Source organism: Motacilla alba, chromosome 13 (assembly GCF_015832195.1).
Source record: "Motacilla alba alba isolate MOTALB_02 chromosome 13, Motacilla_alba_V1.0_pri, whole genome shotgun sequence".
Lineage (NCBI taxonomy): Eukaryota > Metazoa > Chordata > Aves > Passeriformes > Motacillidae > Motacilla > Motacilla alba.
In genome coordinates, this window is record NC_052028.1 from 212,087 (window position 1) to 233,967 (window position 21,881).

Sequence of the window (21,881 nt, forward strand, 5' to 3'; positions counted from 1 at the left end):
GTTTATTTGCTTGACATGACCTAGTCACAGACCTCGTAATGTTGTCTGAGGGGTGGAAGATGCATTTATAGATCAGGAGAATGTTGCTACCTAAAACTGCCAATGCAGATCATGAGGGAAAAGGAGAAGTCCAGAACTGAGCACACCAAACTTGTGTGCTTCGACAGTGCCAGCAGCTGAGAAGGGAAACCCAAGGCTGGAGTTAAATATCAAGCTGTATAAGGATTTTGTGTTGTATTTGCGCTATTTCATTCCTTCTTCTAATAGAATCACCAAAACAATCTTTACCTCAAATATTAAGCTCTAAATATTTCCTGCCACTGTAAATTTGCTGCCACCTTTGAATTGATTAGGCACATTTTGGAAATCAAGCCACATTCTTAATAGGGGCGAGGTGCATATTTCCAATATTTATCATACTGTATTAGGTATTTAATCAAAAATAGGTTCCCAGAGGATTAACCAGCTTTTGCCATGTTGATGGCAAAAAAATATCCGTTAGCAACTCTCCTCAGGTAATCATAATGTGTAACTGGATGGCTTGAGGTTAATATTTTATGATAGCTCTAGTGGGAATGAAGAGAAATATAATCACTCTTTTTGCTAAGGGGAAAAGACAAGTTAAACAAATACATATGTTTGCTTCTGCAAGCTTGCTAGCTTGGTAAATTAGGACAGAATTAGTGCGTATGTTACCTAAATTACTGGGCAGAGCTCTGTGTCAGGGAGTGTGGAGTTGGCTGGCAGCTCTCTCTGCATGCACTCCTACAGACACTGGCTCTCCCGTGCTCCTCGGGGAGCTGGGGGACTTGATTTCCATCATCTGCTCTTCCATTAGATTAAGCCAGAGCAGCAGGATGAGATGTAGCCCTGTTTGTGAGACATACAGCATGGCTGGCAAAGCAAAATGTCTTCCTCTCCTTAGGTAACGTGCTGCCTGTCGAGGTGTGATTTTCAAGAAACTATTTTACCCAATGTAGCCAGCAACCACTGATTGCTTTGATATCCCTGTGTCTGAGCAACCTTGTCAATGTTGGTTGATCTTAATACCACTTGTGGCAGCTGGTGTGAGAGGAGAAACAACGCCTTGAGAGATGGGTGGGCATGGACAACACTTGTTTCAGACAGCCCCAGCCCAGACCTGGCACCACCAAGCTGCTCCTGTATGAGATCTATTTCCATGGCAGATCTTTTGGACAGATTGGCACACAGGACATGCCACATATATTTGCTGCTACTCATGTTGCTGCAAAAGCTGCAGATGAATAGGTCTTACTGGATCAGATTGTGAGAAAACGATCTCTCACTTTAAAATTTCAAAGGTTTATTAAACCTTAACAAATACAACAAATGGTTGAATAAGGAGAAAGAGCAGCATTGGGAGCATGGAACTGAACCACCATGTGCTCACCCACAACATGGCTGCTCCACCTTTTATACTCATGGTATTGCATCAGGTAACCCTAACCCCTCCCAAAGTCCATCAATCAACTCTTCTCTGTCGTGCATTTGTGGAGATCACTTTCTTACAACTTCATTGGAGGTCAGATGTTGCCATGCCGTGCCTCCTAGTAACAAGCCTGCCCTCCTCCAAATGCCCCGGGTACCAAGGCCATCCAGTGACAATACAAGGGGGAGGGGAAAGAGAGTTATGGGGAGAGCATAACACAATAACATAACTTTACATGAATAAAACTTCTCTTAACATACACATGATATTCATCCCTAAAGTGTGAGAGCTAACCATTGCATTATCTGTTTATAACAAGATCCTCAATCTTCTAAGTCCTGCAACAATCCTTTGCTGTGGCTAATGCATGTGGACTCACGTGAGAGCAGAAGGACCTGCTCCAGCTGGAAATATTCTATATGTTATCTGCCTGCAAATCCAAGAAGTGAGGCTGATGACTCTCTGGGAGCAGACTTGTGAGAGGCATTCATGAATGCGACTCTATCTAATCTCTCACTGAGTCCATGGAAATGAGGGACCTTAAGGTGGGAGAACATGACCCTGTACTGACAGGTATTTTATTATTAGGTGTCACATTCAGGGGAGATCGAGACACAACCAGATACTCCAAGGTTTGTGCAGCAGAGAGACCTTTTAATGCCTTACACAGCTTTGATATACCTTATTCTAAAGACTCCACATTCAAACCTGATTGGCTCTGATTGGTTACACTGACCAATAGCTGCCTGGTTACATTTTCATCAGTGATTGGGTCTCTGTAGCCAAACGCCTCCTTCTTTCAGGCTTCACAGACAAGCTGTTTCACCGTCATAATTAGGGGCTGAATTAACGATATATACATATTTTTTAAATTGTTAATATTTGGTACTGACTGCAATGTTAGCTGTCTCTGCTATCATCAGGCCCTATGTAGAGGGGTATGTTACACAAGAGCAGTCTTTCCTGGCCATGCAGCCACAGGAGCTACGAAATTCAGGGCAATGTGGCTGAAGTCACTCATGAACACTGGCTGGGGATTTTGGAGATGCCCTGAAACATTTGGCTCAGCATTTTATAGGCATTAGGCTGAATGAGTTGATATAAGGGGAAGGAGAAAACAGATGGGAGAAAGCATTTATGAAGCAGCTGCCCAGTAACCAATAATTTGGTACATTTCCTTCAGTTATTTTCATTAAGCCACAATGTGTGGTTGTCTCATTTTATGTGAGATGCATTGAATGTTCAAAAGACAGCTATAATTACACAAACACTGAAAGAGCAGAGGCATGCGCTATGTCAGGAATAGTTCTCTCTCTTTGTGCTGTGGAGTACAACAGCCTGATGCAGCATCCTTCTTCTATAGCCAGCTCTTCTCTCTGAAATCTTCTCTGCAATTAATGGGGAAATGCGAGGAACTGATGATTTACAATGAGAGTTGTTTAAATCTGAGGGCTCTGTATGGAGGATTTGATTCCAGATTTGGACACATTGGTGGCAGCTTAGTATGGTAATGCAGAATTTATCAATTAAACTTGCTTGATTCTCTGTAATCTCTATTCCAGGAGAGAATTTAATCTTTCATTCTGATGACAGCCAGATATGTCACATCTTCCTTGCACTAATCTGAGACCCTTTACACCTGCAGTTAGAAATATAAGGCTGAATTTTTTAAGAATTCAGAATAACATTTATTTTCCTGACTGAGTTGCACAGTTTGTTAATGATGATGAATATTTATGATATAATGTCAATGGTTCATTACCTATGGACAATAGTCCATTACTACCATCTTGCCTGCCCACCTTATGTTCCTCACCAAAATGTGACCTGGCTTTGCCAGGACGCTGCTGTGAGATTAGTAGGGAGAGACCATGTCATGTGAAGCATATCTCTCCTGGAGCAGGAAGATGACCACAGCTTTGCTATGCTTGCCTGGCCCAGGAGCAGGGTGGGAGATGCTGTGAAGCTCTGCCTCTCATTCCTGGTCCTCTAAATCCACCTGTAGAGAATTTGATTTACACCAGTCTCCGGCAGTAGATATGAACACCATTCTCAGTGAGTTGTGTATAAGCAGTTTCCTTAGTGACTGTGTGCACTGAAGGGATGAGGTGCTGGATGGGGAGACATGCTTTGAATAGACTGTTATATGGGCTAGGAATTCTACTGGATTTCAGATGGAAAGGACTTTTGTATGACAAGACATAGTACATAATCTTCTATATGCTGCCATGGTGAGCAAGCCTTTGTTAAGTCTGCAGTTCCCAGGAGGTAAATTAAGGCTTCAGATACCAAGTCTGCCTGCAGGAATCTTGCATAGTTTTTAACCTTGGGTGAAAAGAAGCCTGAATCATTACAGGCAGAACCAGTGCTGCCTGACACAGCGGCTTGCCAGGCACCCTGAAAGTGACTGGAATGGAAACCTTGAATTTATGTAACCTTTACCCACTTGTTCTTTGGGCAGAATTTCCAGAGAGTTTCATTCCTTCTGTGATTTTGGATTTTGGGGTCAAGGGCAGAAATACTGGACTGCTGGCAATTGGACGTTCATTAGGAAGAGCACAGTCCCATGGAACTGGGACAATTTCCACCATTTAAGTGGTACTCAAAGGAACTCCTTAAGCCACTAGCACAGTGAACTCAAGATGGATTTAAATTTTATTTCTGAAAGCCTTAAAAATACTGATGTCAGAAAATAGTGACTTTCTAGTGAGCTTCAATTGGGGTAATATACAGATATGGTAATGCGGGAATGTGCAGAAATTCAGTTTACCAGTGTCCACTCCATGAGGGTGTCTGAGACTTTGGGGATGTGGCAGCGAAGTTCTCTTGTGTAGCACCCAGAGAAACAAGGATGTCCCCAGCCCCTGAGAGAGTTCTGCTCTCCAGTAAGCAACACAGTGGTGGCTCTTACCCCTCTGGTTGTCTTTGGTCCTCAAACACTAAGTGTTTCAGCTCCTCTATCTGTGCCAACAGCCCAGCCAGCCTTGCTGGCTCACTGTGCTTTCCTCTCTCGAGCTGGAGGTTGGGCCTGCAGCATTCTGGCACTGGGCGCAGTGGGAGGTGTGCACACGTAAAGCCTCTGGCTCTTGAGGAATGCAATTACCATTTATCAGGAAGAAGGAAGAGCTGTGTGCTTTGAGTTTAGCTTTTCATGCCAGTATTGTTACTTGCCAAATCCATTAATTCTGCAGTGCAGCTCAGGGTGCTTTAAAGATTTAAATAAAATTGACTGAAACCCAAAACTTAAGTACAGATGAGTGTTATTTATCTCCAGTTCTCCCTATAATTCTTATTTTGGAGCTAAAGCAGCAGCAGTAATTTTCTCCACCTTCTAAGGATAGTAGTCTTGTATGTTAAAATTTAGCTTGGTTGTGTGTCTTCATTGCCCTGAAGAAAAGCAGGATCCACCTGGACACAGGTGAGGCCAGCATCAAGGAGAAGCTGATGGTGGCAGGAGCTGGCACTGAGGAGAGGTGGGATTGCAGTTTGTGTGATGGCCACACCAGTCTGTGGCAGGTCAAAAAGCTGCATGGGCTGTCCCTGCAGGGGCTAGTGTGAACAGAGCTTTGCTTTCAGCCACAACATTGTACTGTGTGTTACTTGTGCAGAATCTCTAATGGTTTCTGAGACTGGAGCTCTTTCTTCCATGGAGGTACATATACAGCCAAGTTCCTCCTCTGGCTACTACTCATATAGTACCTATTTTTATGGCACCTATATGAGTTTTAACTTTCCTCAAGGAGTGCTCTTTTGGTTTCCCTACCAGAAGATTAAATTGGTTGTTCTGAGCCTGGAACATGCAGCTGTTCTTATGGTGCAGGAATGATCAGGAGGAAATGGGGCTCCTTTCCCTTTTTTTCCCCTCATCCTTTGCAATATCCAAAGAATGAAAAGGTGGATTTTTCCAAGGGAGGGCATACAGCCAAAAAACAGGCTAAGCCTCAGTAGACTGATGTCGCCCATCCCGCTTGTTTTGCTGCAGGAAAACTGTAGCTGAACAGCCCCACATGAGCACTGGTGGCACTGGTGATGGAGTGTAAAAATCAGTTCTTCCCCTTTTTCAGGAGTGTCATACATACATCTGATGGACCTGAGGCAGATTGCAGTCATGTCTACCACTGGCAGCCTGGTCTTTCCCAAGGAATTTAAAGATGTCTGAGCCAGTGACAGGGTGCTCACATAGTGAGGAGATTTTCTGTCCCCTTCTGCCTACTGTGCTTTGGGCTCATGTTATAAGAAAATTACTGATTGTGCAGAATATGGAGCAATGAATGCATAACTAGATTAAAATAGACAGCACATTGTGCAAGCAATTCTTTTTCTTCCCATCGCTAGAGACAGAAATAAGCAAAAGTCATCACAGGACAAGATATTGCAGCTACAAAACTGGTGCTGGACTTACCATGACTCCTTATTTGTTTCTGCTCTGATTATTTGTCAGTGCTTGTTACCTTTACTGTATACATTGGTCCGAATATGTATAATTTGTTTCAATTGCTGTATTTTGTAAGGTTAGAAGGCAAAAAATTAGAAATTATATTTGAGGAGACTATAAAATTTAAGCTACTTAGGGTCAAATTTTAATGGCTGTAATTTCTGATGACAGTCCTCTGTCATTGTTGGATTCAGTGGAAACTAAGTGCTCCCTGCATTGAAGTTTGAGGGCCTAAAGTGCTAGAGTTGCTCTTTTACTATTAATTAAAGTGTTCTGTCAAGATGCTAATATCATAATAGATATTCTGCAGTTGGTATAATTAATTATCTGATTTATCTAAGTGAAATTGTGGCTTTGTGAGAGTAAAAAAAAATTATTACTAGCTTATTGTTGTCTCTACATCACAGCCTTATTACTTTGATACATAAGGTTATTATGAAATCTATTTATATGTAATCTAGTTACTTACCTGAAATATTAGTGCCAGGCACTGCATTTCAATAATCAAAGGTAGATTGTTTTTAAAAACTAAGGACATACACAGTCAACACTGACCCTGATTTAAATCTTAATTTTTAAAAATATATATGCTAATGTAAAGCAAACTAGGTTTCTTTTAGTTTTGTCATTTTTTAGATCCTTTTTTACTCTATCAAGTTATGCTAGTCCTAAGTTAATTAGTCCTGATGTGTACCTGAATAGATAAAGAGAGGAAAAATATTGGTTGTCTATTGGAATTTACCAGTATTGCTGAAGGGACATGCCTTGACTTGCCTGGCCCCTGTCTCTGGACCAAATACCAGCAACTGAGGTGTTTCACCCCAGAGACACTATTGGCTAGCTAGATGTTGCAGCTGGACACCTGGGGAAAAGTCCAGGCATGCCAGGGCTCTGGTGGTGGCAGGATGGAGTTTCCTCTCATGGAGGGTCTGCTCCTCAGGTCTCCCTCTGACGGAGAAGCTTTAAGGCGTGGTGAAGGAAACGAATCAGTTCTAGTGGAGGGTTTTATTCTGGCCCGCAGGCCTCTGAATCTAGCAACAGCTCCGACAGAACTTCCCACCGCGTGGTTTGCTCACCCTTTTACCTGGGGGAGAGGGGGAGGGAATGGAGAGGAAGCCCACCAACCAGCTATGGGAGAAGAGGTTCCAAGGGACAAAGAACACCTGGATGGCCCAATGCCCCCAAGGGGGTAGGAGGCATCTTTTGAATTTGCCCAATCACTCGACACCTTTCTGGAATTCCAGGATTGACAGACAGTGCTTGGCAGGGGTCAGGGTGGGGAAAGGATGGATGATTGACACACCTAGGAGGGAATTTCAGGGGAGAAACCTGGAGTTCCCAGGTAAACCATGACATCACACCGCAACAGTTGTCGTTTCTTGAAAGGGCTGGGCTTTTTTTTGTGTTTTGAACAGTACTTATTGATACCATTCAAAGGCATTCCTTGCTGAAGGATGAGAAGTTTCCAACAGCCAACAATGATTCAGCACCACAGTTGTGTATTACAAGAGAATCATCATAAATACAGTAGCCAACAGCAAAGCATTTCTGTAGTGTCATGTTTTTGTGGAATAAAATAAGGAATGGCTAATGTATGAGACATCAGCATAGCCATGCTAGAGGCATTTTGGGGAAACTGCAGTCCCAAACTGCCATTTAAGAGTGAAGTTGTTTCTGTGGAAAGAACTAAGTGCTATAAGCATTAAGAAAGGTAGTGTTATGACAATTAAACTGATCAAAGGAAAAAGAAACTATTAACAGGAGCATCTCTGAGTTTTACTGAATTTATTTATCCATTCTGGCAAATACCTATTTGCCACCTGGTTTATCTGGTCAGGAAGGTGCTTGGAGAAGAGATGCAGTACATTCCTGCCCCAAACAGCTCCACACTCTGTTCAGAGGGCCCATGCACCGATCCTGGGGCTTCCAGGCAGCATCAGGACAAGAAGTGTGTGTAGCCTCCTTTTAAATACATTTCTCCACTGAGATTTTAGAAGAAGGAGCATGAATTATAGCACAAACCATAGAAAAGCATCCTGCAGGCAGGGAATTCTTTACTCCCACTATGTTAGCTATTTCTGTGCTACATTGAGCAGAGATTTGAAATGTAATGTTGGCCTTTTAATAGAAAACCAACTAGAAGCAAGAAAGTAGCAGTCACAGTATCAAGGGTTTACATGCCACATTGGCCCTAATCTGAAAAAAAATTAATCCGCAGTAGCTTGGTGGACACAAAGATCCTGCTCCTCTTACTCCAGCTGCAATAGCTCTTAAGGCTGAGTGCAGTGTCATCCTGCAGAGGCTATTTTTCCTGTAAACTTTGAATACAGAAAGCAGCAAATTAACCTCCAGGATATTCTGTGGAACACACAGAATGCACCTGTACATCCTCCTCTTGTCCTTCCTGTTTCTGCCTGGGGAATGTCTGTCCTCTGCCAGCTCCTCCTGGGAGTGATGCTGGTCCAGAGCTGCCCAAGGGCTTGAAGGCTCAGTGCATCACCCTGTCCGTTCATGTTTTATGGATGGAGGGGAGACCATGAGCATCCTTGGGTCTGGCACCTAGGACTGGAAAGAAGCAGGACCAATTTATTCTACTGCCCAGGTTAAAACAAGCCAGGACACCAGCCAAATCTTAAGGCAAGTATACAAGAGTATAATGTGGAGATTTCATAGGGTAGACTCATAGCAGAAGCTCAAATGACCACATAGAGCTTTCCACATAAGGTATGTTCATAAGAAAGTCAGAACATAGAAAACTAGTGATGTGTATGCATAGATTACATAAATTTTCTGGGCATTTCTACTCCATAATATCAGCTGCAATCATTAAAAAGTTAACTTAATTATCTGCTTTGGCACAGGTACAAAATAATAATCCTGTCTTGCTAGTCAAAACTGAGATGGTGGCTGATGATTCTGTGTGATTCTCTCTGCCCCAGCTATGAATTTCATTAACTCCATCAATGTGACAACTGCAGAGTCCTGCTATTGACAGGAACTCCATGGTAAATTTGCTAAATTCCTTGGCTTGTGCTGCTGCTCAAGCAAAGATATTTTAATGAATCCTAGGAGTCAAATTATTTCTACCATAAAGACTACTCCACAGTTTTTCAATCTTAAACAATACATAGAAATTAGTAATTTAGTTCTTGAAAGGGTAGAAAATGTGTAGAGTTCACATCCCTAGTGAAGCATGGTTCAGTGCTCATCATGATATGGTTATTTATCACTGACAATACTGGAAGCAGTGTTTAAATTCAGCACCTCTGCCATTTCTAAGAACATTGCTGGGAGATCTGTCAGCTGCTTGATACCAAGTTATTTGTTACATCTTTTTATAATTCATAATATCAGTTCAGCCTTTTTTCAAACAAGTCTGACTTGCTTCTTTACACACTTAATAATCTTCACAGAGGCCCTCATCCAATAATGCAGGCATATATTCCTATTTGAAGGAGTTATGTTTACATAGCAGTGAAGATTATGAAGATTAAATGTCTTAATTATAGCTTGTATGTTTTTAATGAAAAAATGCAACTGTCAGGGTTGGGGGAAGCAGCAAAGGTGTTTGGTGTCACAGCTACTACTCTCCAGGAATGGGGTGCTTGCTGTTTTCTATATCATCAGTCACTCCAGCTGTCAGGCCAAAGGGGCGTGGGTGAAGAAGCCCAATTGTTTCTTGAATGCTAATGCCCTCCATAGATGGTGTCAGAGGGTAATGAGAGAAGTACACTCTTGCTGTGATTGTCCCTGACTGCCCCTCTCTAATGTGGAGAGACTGCAGAGATCAATCCTGTACATATCAGTCCTATCCAGAGCTGATTCCCCATCCCCACTGCAGTGGCTGTAAGGTGAAAGCTTGCTGCAGCCAGCATGGAGAGCTGGAGTGTTAAAATGTTACACCACACTGGAGTCCTAGGTGAGCTCAAGAAATTTGAGGTTTTTTCCAATAGTTACAGTAATCTGACTAATCAAAATTACAATTTGACACACTGCATGTGCTGCCAGAAATGACTGTGCAATATTAATAAATGCTAACAAATGCTATCGAATACCGTGGCTATGTCTTTTACTGTGATCCACTCTCTAACAGTCAAGGCAGGATCTCTGGAGATGGGCTTAGAAACACCAAATATTGATCAGAATCTTGCATTACTCCCTAGGTGGCTTTGGTACTTTGTGTGTATTATCTACTCTTAACTTTATTTAGACTACTTTTGCAGCTTTGAAAGATGTGTTCTTGATTTTGCCAAGTGTGACCAATTAATTGTAAAGTCTTTTAAAATAATTTATTGGAATGCAGTGTATAGCTTTAATTCAGAGAGATTAATGCTTAGTCCCCTTACTGAATTACATGTACAGGTCTAAGGGATCATTTCAAATAAATGTAGATTGTAAATGGGGTAGCACTGCTGGCAGTCTTCTGGGCGAACCCACAGCTGTGGACAATGATTTACTACTCTCTTTTAAGATGAGCAGAGCAAGTTTTCACTTGGTAGGGTAGGATACCAGTAGGATAAGGACATGATAGGATAGGATAGGATAGGATAGGATAGGATAGGATAGGATAGGATAGGATACGATACGATACGATACGATACGATAGCAGCAGGATAAAGACAGGCTTACAGTAAGTAAAGCAAAAAAAATCAGTGTGACTCTGGGAAGAGCACTTTTTCAGAAAGAATGAAGGTATTATCCTTAAAGTAATCATTTTGATCGACTCCCAGAGGCCCACCGAAGATGTAATTGGGTTTGCATTCATGCAATAGAATCGGGTAGATAACCATCAGCCCAGTTAAACATGTTATCTGTAGTTGTCTTTCCAGGTACCAAAGACCATCAACTTTTAATATAGTTTATTGTTAAGGAGCATTTGATGTCTTCATACTTCAACTGGGCTGAGCAATGGAACGCCCATAACACTTAAAACAGTAGCTTGACATTTTAATGGCAGTTAAAAGCCTTTTCTTGAGCTGGTATAATTTCCAGAGGTATGTGTGTTTCATTATTGGAATGGCCTCACAAATATACAATCACAAATAGATAATGTGACTGTGATTCCAGGTCCTTCTACAAAAAGAGAAATTAAAATTATTTATTCCCAGGACCTACATAACTTACAGAGTTCGTAATGACTGGTGGGGCAGCCACTGTGTGCAGGAAGGTGGGGACAGGCATGAGGAAGATTTGACTGACTGTGCTGGGGAACCACGATGCTCTTATGAAATTCTGCCAGGAATAATTATGAAAATGACACATTTTCCAAACATTTAAATTGCTTCTGAGCAAAAATCTGCTTGGAAATAATAAAGGACCACAGCTGTTTATGCTTTGACCATAGGATCAACCTCCTTAGTAAATGTCTTGTATGCTGGTGGGTGTAAAAGGTTATTCCTGAAGCAAACACAGTGCAAAGTGAAAATGGTAGAGAATAGTAACAGGCAGCAGCTTGCAGAGCTGTTCTGAGCTCTAGAGCTTGAGCACAGGAGGCTGCACTGTGATGGGCACTTCCTTTAACCCTGTTGCTTCCCTTAGAGCAGTACCAAATCCAGAGGGGCTCTGGGCAGTTTTCTGCTACACAGAGAAGCAATGCTCCTTATTTTCCTATATCTTTTGCAATAAAAAGGTCCTAGCTCTGCTGCAGGGGAATAGCAATAGAGCCAAGAGCAAAGTTTGCCATTCTTCTTTGCCAGCCAGCAGCATTCTCTTTAATTTTTAATGATTACAAACTACCCTGTTCATGAGGCTTTGGAAAAATCAATAATGTATGCACATTTTGGGGTGGGGGGCAAGTGATGTCATCTATCTTCAAGTGTGCGATTATGATGTGAGATGAGGTACTGACAGTTTGAAATCCTTTATAAATGAATTAAATTGCTTTGTCTAAAAAGACTAGCATGAACAAGATCAAAACTGTTCTTTTCTGAGATAATAAATAAAGTAATAAAATGATTGTTAATTTCCCTGATTGAGGTTTGGAATCAAATTTAGAAAGGAAAAGCTGAATATAGGTGTGAATTCCAGTTTCTAACAATTGTTGTATCTCAAGAGGATCTTGGGTTCCCTTTCCATTGGAGAGCACCTGGGTTGTGTTGAGAAAAAGCCTGATACAAAAAACAAACCAAAGCATGCAAACCCAGGAAATTAACACAGGCTTTCCCAAACCTACTTTGATTGAAGTTCACTGAGTAAACTATTTTGATAATGTCAGCTAGTCCAGCTTTACCCTTAGGGAGAGGCTGCACCCCTGTTAGTATGCTGGGAAAACAGTGCTGCTGGGCCATTATTGCTGTACACTGAGGTTTACTGTTGGCTGGGCAGGGATCACTTTTTACTGGAGCACCGTGGTAAACTGAGTTCACTGAGTTAATTAATGTTAAGCATACATTTCTACTGGGGGAGTATTTCTGCTTGCCTAAAGAATTTTTGTTGAAAAATAGAGCAGGTCATTCCTCACAGTTTCCGTCTGTCCAGCCCTAAATACTTGCAAGCACATAATTAAGAATTCTCCTCACCCTGATTCTAAAATACCTATAAAATGCTTAAATTTATTTGGGCCTTCCAGAGGCAAATATCTGTTTTTGTTTAAAACTTTCTGTAAGGAAATGTGTGCCACATTATTGTCACATGCTGTCGAATTAGAAGTGTTGTCTGAGGAGATGTCCCCGTCATTTTTACAGCACAAGCACACTGCACTACACTCCCTGCTTACAGATAGGTACCAAACAAATCAAAGTAATTAGGAATTCAGAATGATCTACTTCAGACCACAACCATTTGAGATTACAAAATACATACCTTGCCTTGCAACTACTGCTATTCTGGCTGGTTTTTACCTCTTCAACTGAGTTAGCATGACATGGATGTGATAGCAAAGGATGAAACAGCTGGGTCCTTTTCAAATTATGTCAATGATTAACTTTCCTCTGATAATCGAGGAAAGGATCCACAAGGGTTTATTGTTTGGGGTTTTGGAGGACTTTGTTGTTTTTCATTCCATCAAGTTTTTTCAGTGTCATGTCCAAGTAGAATTCACTGCATTACATTGGATCCTAAGTCATGGTTGGGTTCTAAGAAGGTGAAGGGGATCTCTCCTTCCATTTGCAATTCCTTCCATGTGTAAAACAGTACTAACTCAATGTTAAACCAATATCTAGTTAACAAAATTACCCTAAGAGATAATTTGTTGGCAAGAGGAAAGGAAAGGACAGCATGGAGCTATCCCGCTGTTTGAATGTTTGAGCTTCAATCTGGAAAGGAAGAGTTTGCATTTCTCTTTTTGTTTTATTTATTTGTTGTTATTCACCCATGCTGTTGTTATTAACACTTGCCCCAGTTGCTGAAGCATGTTCTCACTGACAGTGCAAGTGAGTAAGTCCTATGCACCTGGTTTTTCCCATATTTTGCATAAACACTGTTAAAATACAGCTCTTCACTCTGATGCCATGTATGCTAAGCAGAAATGTAAATCAGTCTCATGCAATTTAAAGGCAATTCAAAATCAATTCAAAGGAACTCTGAGTACTGCATACTTTTTAATCATCTTCATGTTACAATTAGCAACAATAATTAGTACTATTAGCAACAACTGTGTATCATTTCAATTTGGTAATATCTCCTGTTGTAAGGGAAAGGGTCAGGGTGCAGTATTTAGAAAAACAGGAATGCTGATATAGGAGCCTTCTTGAGCCAGGTCTCATAAGCTCTTGGGGGTCTATATCACACTCAAGATAGCTCAGCTACCTTTGGAGGCATAAAAATCAGCAGGATGGCTTCTGTTACAGTGTTGGAAACAAAAAGGTTTAATAAATGGCAAAATAACAAGCAGAGAAAAACTGAGCCAGGTGCAAGAGGTATCTTGCTCCTGGTAAAACACCTCACAAAAGCGATCAGTTTCTTTGTTCACTTCTTTTTCTAGTAAATTGCCCAGACAGGACTTTTTGGCTCCTGTCCAATTAGTTATACTTAAATTTGAGGTGAAGTCCCCCATGGCTATGAGATGTCTTTTTCACCTAATTGAGGAGAGAAACTTCTGGGCTTATTTCCTTTTCAAGGGGACAAAAGATAGTTTTGTCACTCTGTCAACAGGGGGCACATTCCTACAGAATGCCTGTATGAAAAGAGAGAAAAGTGGTTTTAATATTCAAATTAATTTTGAGTTGGGAGAAAAATGAGAAATTCTCAATTGTGCAATGGTTGGATTTATGCATTTAATGCAGAGCAGGTTTGTGAACAGGGCCAGCAGCTGCACCAAGGAAGATGGGTATGAATCTGGCTCTGCATGACTTGCCCCAGGATTTTTGCCCCATTGTCACCTAGACCCTGGCTACAGGCCTAGGGCAGCCATCAAGCTAGCAAGGAATAATTTTTTGCAAAGGCTAGTGTTAACTGTATTAATTCTACCTAAATAGTCTTACATAAATTAGAAATATAGAAGTTCTGAGCTGTGCCTGGGCTAGTGAGGCAAGAGCTCTTGGAGCTCCCTGGAAGACAAGTAGCTCCATTCAAGTTTCCATCCCACCTCCCTCAAGCACCTATTTTGGTAGGGGATGAATCACTGCTTTTTCACTCCTTTGCGCAGAAAGAACCTGGATGACTCACATACACTAGCAAAGTGCATAAATGTTATATATCCTGGCTAAGCTCATCCCTGAGAACTCTTTCAGGAACTGGTACTTTCAGAGACCAGCTCAACTGCCTTGTTTTGGAGGAGAACCAGGGCGGGAGGGAGGGTGATTTCTGGCTGCAGTGTCAGGGCATCACTGGTCTGGCCCTCAGCTGTGCAGTACATTATGCTACATAGCACAAGCTGCAAGTCCTGGGTTACAGTGGCCTCGTGCCTGAATCTGGAACTGTTCGAGTCAAGCACAATCTGAGAAGCTGAAAAAACCCTCTTTAGTCCTAAGGAAGGCTTACACATGCCTCTGGGATGGCACAATCAGCAAGCTGCAAAAGGATAGCTGCAATCCCAAGTTATGTTTTCTTCATTGTGTTTTCATCCTGGGTATCTTAAACTTGCTGAATTTCCCCAAATCTCCCAGATGCAGCTGTTGGTATTGCTTATGTCTTTTTAGGTGTGGGTATATCCTGCTAAAACTGCCTGTTCTTCATATGATTTCTACAGCAGTACTTCTCATAACAATAAATTCCTTTCTCTTACAAATACAGTTAAGATAACTTCTTTTACAACCCACGCTTAACTAAACAATTTTAGTTAAGAGCTCTGAACAAGCATTTCCACATTCAAAGCAATGAGACTATCCAAGAGTGCTGCTGCCAAGCAATGCTTGAGCCCCCTGGGGGAAGGACCTGTGCAGGCTCTGTTCACTGAGGTGGTCTTGGAGCCAAGCTCCTCAGCTTCTTCTCGGGCCTGACAAAGAAATTCATCACAGATGAACAGTATTTCCAAACAGGTGTGCAGCTTGATACACAGATCAATATTTGGCATAGAAGGTTGCACAGTCTGTCCTTTTCTACTTCACACTCATCATTACTTTTCCACCATTTGGCATTGGAATAGCTGTCATTCTGCTTGATTAGCTCCCAGATGATGGAAAAGTTGGCAAACTGTTTCTAATGGAAACACAGCAGTCTGTGTCTAGAAAGGGGTGGTTGAAAGTGAATTTAAAGTATAACAGATAAATTTAGAAAATTATTTACATTTTACTCTGTGATGGTCCCCTGGCAACTGTGCACAGAGTCTCACTGAGGTGTTACTGTGTAACAACCCTTTGAGAGAGAGAGCTGGCTGACAATTTCCCATCCAAGCAATTTTCTGAAGTGAGAACACAGTTCCCAGAAAATAAGGTATTTTCCAAGAAGCTAATTTTTATTATGAACAGTAAAAAAATTACATATTTTATGATCATTTTCATCTGTATATTAACAGGTTTGTCAAAATGACCTAAGGCATTTAATATTGTGTTGGTATTAGCTCGAATTCCCTTACTGCTGTGCATCAGTCCATGGAACCACAGCTCAGGGCTCTCTGTGTTTACCTACTTCAGGGCTGATCTATATATCCCTCAGCTCTAGGTTGGTTTCTGGCCAGCATCTATCACTTGTTCTAGAGAGGGACTCACGGCAGGTCTGGGACCCAAAGGAGGGCAGGAACAGCAGGGCCCTAGAGTTTCACGAACTACACTATTGTGTGTTGAAAAGAAGTGGCTAAGAGGTTGCACTCTCAGGTGGGTGGGAAATCAACAGAATCAGGCTCAAAGGTAGTTTAGTCAGTTATTTAAACTTTCCCAGTGAGTCAGATTACTAATACTTTTTTTTTTTTTTTGCTCAGAACAATAGCTTTGGAGGATATTCACTGCAGCACAAAATCTGTTGGACCAAATTAGAGGCATCATTTCAACAAAGAGAGCAGGCTTGAGAAAGGATGTCTTCTCTGGAGGGGGGAACAAAAGATGCACAAAAGCAATCTGCATTCCCTCAGGAAAATGATGTAAATTCATTTCAGCTTGTAAAAAAGTAAAAGATTGAAATCCCAAGCTGTTTTGGTTATTTTATCCTGATCACTGCACTCTGTGAACCTCTGCACTGCAAGTTAGCATTTTTTGTCTGTAATCTCTCTGTCAAACCAATTGCATTGATTTATACCTCTGCTCTTGTCCAGCTTATCTCCCTTGTGAGCAAGGAGGCAGTTCTCTTCTGCTGTTGTGACTTTTTCATTATTGGAATTAATCTCGGGGCTGTGACTGTAGTGCAGAGCATGCTCACTGCCTCTCTGAATGAAGAGCCTGCTGCATTTTGACACAGCTCTGGGAGGAACAGTGCTTCCCTCTCCCTGCTTTGGGAGCCTGGTACCATGGAAAGCATGAAGAGTGACTTCAGAACTCCCTGGGAAATTCTGTTTCCACTGAATTTGAGTTTAAGAAGGCAAACATGAAGAAGAAAGCATTTTTCTTATCATGGCAGATCAATTCAATGCTCTAGATGCTATTTTTAATGAAAATATTTTAATCTCTGTGGCAGGCTAAATGTTCCTGATAGACTGTATATGCTGTCTCTGACTTCTGTGGATAAAATAATTTTACTGTTACCATCAATAATTCTCTCTGTTTCCACTTGAAGTGCTTCAATATTATTACTGGTACTTGAAACACAGACCCAGATATGGCATACATTGTTATGAATGGGAGCGGATGAAGCACATGGGAGCCGAGCTCTTGCTCTGGCTTCATGGGGACAACTTTTGGCGTCCAAAGGGAGTGAGAGCCACCCTCAAGGGATGCTGTCTTGGAGGAGCTGTGTCCCATGTGCAAGGAGTTGTAAAGTGGGGGGGTTATCCTTTACTGGTCCCTGCTCTACAGGACTCAGTCTTTCATGGAGTCAGCTCAGCTGGTAGCAGAGATGGAGAAGGCACACCTAGGGAAAAGATACCCTGAATTGCTTGAAAAAGCTCCTGACAATTCAAAATGCTTCCATTTGACCCAGGTGTTACTATTCTTCCAGTCACTTTCCCATCTGGATAGCAGAGAACAATTGGTAAGGTTTCTGAGTTAAAAGGGTGCTAATTCTTGTGTTTCACTATGAAAACAGGGAGAGCCAAGCCTGAAAATACGCTTGTAAAATGATGCCTGGGAGAGCAGAGCCTTGCTCCCAGGCCTGGATACAGACCTTTGGAAGGAATATGGGGTCATCTGACTGTGCCATTAGGTAGTTAAATCCCTTCACAAACCTGCACAGGTCCCTCATCCATCACTGAAACTGAAGTTCAGGACCTGCTGCCAGATGGCACTGGCACTGTGTGGGCATGAAGTGGCAAAATTCAACCCTGTGCAGTGAACCACCCAGTGCTGGTTGGCTGCAGGTGTAGGGTTGGGAGCCACTGGCAGACACCTGAATTCCTGCTCCTGGTTCCTGAGGGAGTGCTGGCTGAGGCTGGGCCACCCTGTACTGTGGGTCTGTCTGTCTGTAATGGAAGCCAAATGTGCATTTTGGACACTGAAAAACACATCTGAGAAGCCCTCTGTTAATGGTTATTACTATGTCACTTCTCCCCACCCAAAATCACATCAGATGAGAACATTAGAGATAATGAATTGCACAAATCTTTTTTATTCATGAACATATACCTATTTATCACTTGGGTTTATTACAGGTTTTGTTACTTTCTTTTGTCACAAGCTATTGATTTGACCAAATCCTTTGGTAGGCAGCAGAATGTAAATTTTGTAGCAGTCTTGTTATCCTGAATTAAAAAACCAACCACAGGCATGGAGCAGGAGCCAAGGACTTGCTGTGCTCATCTCTTTGGTGGGGAGTGAGCTGGAATTTCACATGGTGTGTTCAGCAGCAGCGACTCAGCATCACCTAGGAAATTGTAATTAGGGACATTCCTCCTGCAGGATGTGCAGCCTGCTCTCACAGCAGTGATTCTCTTTCAAAATCCTCACATCTGTCTATGGGTGTACGACTTTGTGTTCTTAATTCCTGTATGGCTGTTTTGGAACAGGGTTGGTTTTGGGGGTGTCCCCAAGAGCTGTGAGAGGACAAGTGTCTCCCGAGGAAGTGGCAGCCCAGTGTGGCCTTGGGGACTTGGGACAGATTCACTGCAAGGTGTTGAGGAGGTTGATTTGGACTCCAGCACCTCCAGGCCTGCTGCTTGCAAAGTAACAATGTGTGGGTACTGTCCCCTCTCACCCAGTCTGTGGCCACCATGGGCATGCAGAACACCCAAGGGTATCGGGACACTGAATATGCCCTGCTCTGTGAGCAGGCACTGGTGGGGGCAGCAGCTCAGGTTGCCTTCCTCCAGGGTCTTAGACATGACATTTCTGTGCAGGAGAAAGTGGCCTGGGTGCAGCTGACATCCTCCTCCACTACAGTCCCTGAGATTTCAACAGAGCCGCAGAGGAGGAGGGAGGGGTCTGGGGGCTGTGCAGAGGTCAGGGCTGGAGCAGGGTTGGGAGGGGGCTTGCACAGGCTTCAGGGCAGGGGAGAAGGGCACAGCAGGCTGAAGTCTGACACAGAAAAAAACCCCATTCTGTCAATCACTGATGGCTTATGTTTATAGATGAGAGAGGGCCAGAGGCGGTCTCTCTGAGCTTGGTCGACAGTTCTGCCATTGTCCAGGGCGTGGGCTGGTCAAGCTATTCCTTGCCATGGGCTTTTCTCATGAGTAATCACCCACAAAGGAAAAAGCCTTGAGTGCTGCCCAGATGAGGTGACTGGAGTGTTACTAGCCTGTTAGTAACATGCATTACCAGCAATGCATTCTAAATTCTCTGCTTTCTATTAGAGCCCCCTGCTCTCACAGGGCATCCATGGCCTGCCTTCTGCTGCTTACAGGGTAATCCTCCAGGCTTGCAAACTTGGCATTGCCACTTCTCCCATGATCAGGGACTCTGACAAAAACAATGCCCTGATTGCAGACAGAAGCTTGATAAATTATAGCTCCTCAAGTCTAGAGTACAGTGAAATGTTATGCAATGAAAAAGAGTGAGAGACCATTTCAGAGCCTTTTATGGAGTTTTGTTTGGGAAATTATCTGGGAGCAGATAATTTAATGCTAATGCTTTTTTTTTCCTCCAGTGTCATTGTCCGATGATATTCCAGCATCCACTCTTCATGCAAAATGGGCAAGGATTTGCTTTGAAATATATCAGCTGCACAGCCAGTGAGATGAGTAATGAGCAACAAAGATCAGGAAATATTTTGAGGAGGATTAGGGGCCTCCCAGAAACGGAATTTTTTCCTGACTGGGTGTTATAGGGCAAAATCATAGTCTAGGGACTAAATACGTGGTTGGTGTTAGGTGTTGTAACTACAGTGAGCTTAAGGAATTGTACTTCATGGTAGCTCTAGATGCAGCAAAGGCCATGTGTGCAGAGAACAAGCAGGAAAAGTACTTGAAAGATGGAAGGCAGCGGATGGGCAGAGGAGGGGGAATATTTTATGTCAATTAGTTTACTGGAAATGCTGAAATTGTTAATTTGCCATGTAAACAGTGTTTAATTTTCTAGCTCTTATAATTGTGGTGCAGAGACAGGTGCTTTATTAGCATATGGTAGCAGAAGCCCATTAGGCAAGTGATTAGAACATTTGGCAGGTTGAGGGGGCCTGATTCCACCTCATTTCTGCAACACCAGCATGCCCTCAGTGCTGGCTCTCTGATTTTTTTTCCTCTTCTTGACACATCCAGCTTGCATGGACAGACATCCAACTGGCCCGGACTCCTGTTGGAGATATGGGAGAGCTTCATCCAATTCCTCACTCCAAACTGGGCTGGCAATGAGCAATTTTTCATCCAGGTGCAGAATGTGCTTATTTTTTTCCTCACAGTTTCTAAAATGTTCCTAGACCATGTACTAACCTGAGACTGCTCTTCACGTTACCATTCCCTGCCACTGCTGAAGAGCCTACAATTTCTGACATTCATACTTAGGAAAAAAATGCCCTTTTAGAGTTCAAACGAAGCATTTCCATGTTATTGCACAGTCTCCAACACATGCTTCTGCCACCTCCAGCTCCAGTTCTTTTTTGGACAATAACTAAAACCAACTGTATTCCAAGACTTGGTATACAATAGAAAATAGCCTGAAACAAAGTGAAGGAAAGTGCATTTGAGATCAAAATGACTTCAAGGTGTAATGTGTCCTTGTTGTTGCCATATCTTACAATGAGTGGCCATACAGGCACACAGCTGACATGTTGAGACACACTGACAAGCACTTTCCTTCATGTCAAAAAGTAATGTTCAATCACAGTTGTTATTTTCATGCCAGTGGACCAAAAAGCCCCAAGTGCAAAACCTCTATCTGCAGAGTAGAGGAAATGTTACATCCAGCTAAACACAGATTTTGCAAGGTCATGACTTTTTTTTTTCCACTTTTCACTAATTTATTTCAATTGTTTGTACCTCTTAGAGAACTTTGCTTCTTTATCTTTTTTTAGGTGTGCAAACCTCCTGATGGAGAGAATTGCAATTTTGTATCTACACACATAGTTTTGTTGCATTGTTTTGTGTTCTTAAATCCTTTGAAACCTTTTTTCCATATTCTTATTCCCTTGTGTACAATGCAAAAGTTAACATTATCATTTCATTGCAAAAAAAATTAAATTCATAAATTCTTTGATAACGAAATTCAGGGACATGCCTTTTTTTAAACAATGTTTAAAAGTGTTTAAACAAGGTAACAAGAGGGAAATGGGAAAATGTATAAGAGCTATTTTTAATCAACTCTCTGAAAGCTCGCCTATCTTCAAAACAGGAATCAGTTTCATGCTAAAACTTTCCTAGTTGTTTTATGGCTCTGGCAATCTTAACTAAATAAAATTTAAAATGTCAGATGTGAAAGCCTGCAGAATAATTGCTGTGTGGGTAAAAAAGCAGGTAATGGATTTGATGCTGGTCCTGTGATTTTTCTGGGGGCAGTTTTGCAAGCCTGACTGACATCCTGTATCAATGTTTCCTGCTATTTTAGATGTACTTGTAGACATTGAAATGTGAAAAGAATAGTATCCTGTGAATGTTTAACAAGAAAGTAGAATTTCACTGCTGCTCAGGTACCACCTTGGGCCTCGTGCAGAGCTGCGGTACAGCCGCAGCTGCAGGTTGTGGCCCCTCACACTGGGGATGCTGTGGGCTCACGGGTGGGCCAGAAGCCATAAGGAGCGAATGTGGCAGAGCTTCAGACCTTCTATCCTCAGTTTTTCTGCAAACACCCTCAGTGCAGCAGCTGGTGTGCTTTTTGTTGATTTCATGCTCCAGGGGAAGATTTCCATCTTTCCCCCAGAGTGAATCCTGTGGGATGGGCTGCCACCATCTGTCCCACTCCTGGACAGATGCTCTGCCAGGAGTTCTTGTCCATTCTCTCAAATCTTCAAAACCTCAGCATCCAGAGACAATGTATAAGAATAATATAGCACAAATATTACAGATATGAGCATTAAGCAGAGTGGTACCTTAAGGTAACATGCAGCAGCTGGACAGTCCCAAACAAATAAAAAAAATTATGGGCCCCGTGGCTGAGACAGGTTGCT

General features: G+C 42.3%; 1 protein-coding gene across 7 annotated transcripts in view; it reads left to right on the plus strand.

Moving 5' to 3' along the window:
• The window catches only part of KCNIP1 (potassium voltage-gated channel interacting protein 1), a 285,944-nt gene that overhangs the window by 133,946 nt on the left and 130,117 nt on the right, over positions 1–21,881 (plus strand). Inside the window, exon 2 of one of the 7 annotated variants that reach the window (XM_038149898.1) lies at positions 20,041–20,149. The exons of the other annotated variants lie outside the window; for them this stretch is intronic. The gene's annotated coding sequence lies outside the window, so the exon portion shown is untranslated. The remainder of the gene's footprint in view (positions 1–20,040; positions 20,150–21,881) is intronic. 7 annotated transcript variants of the gene reach the window in all.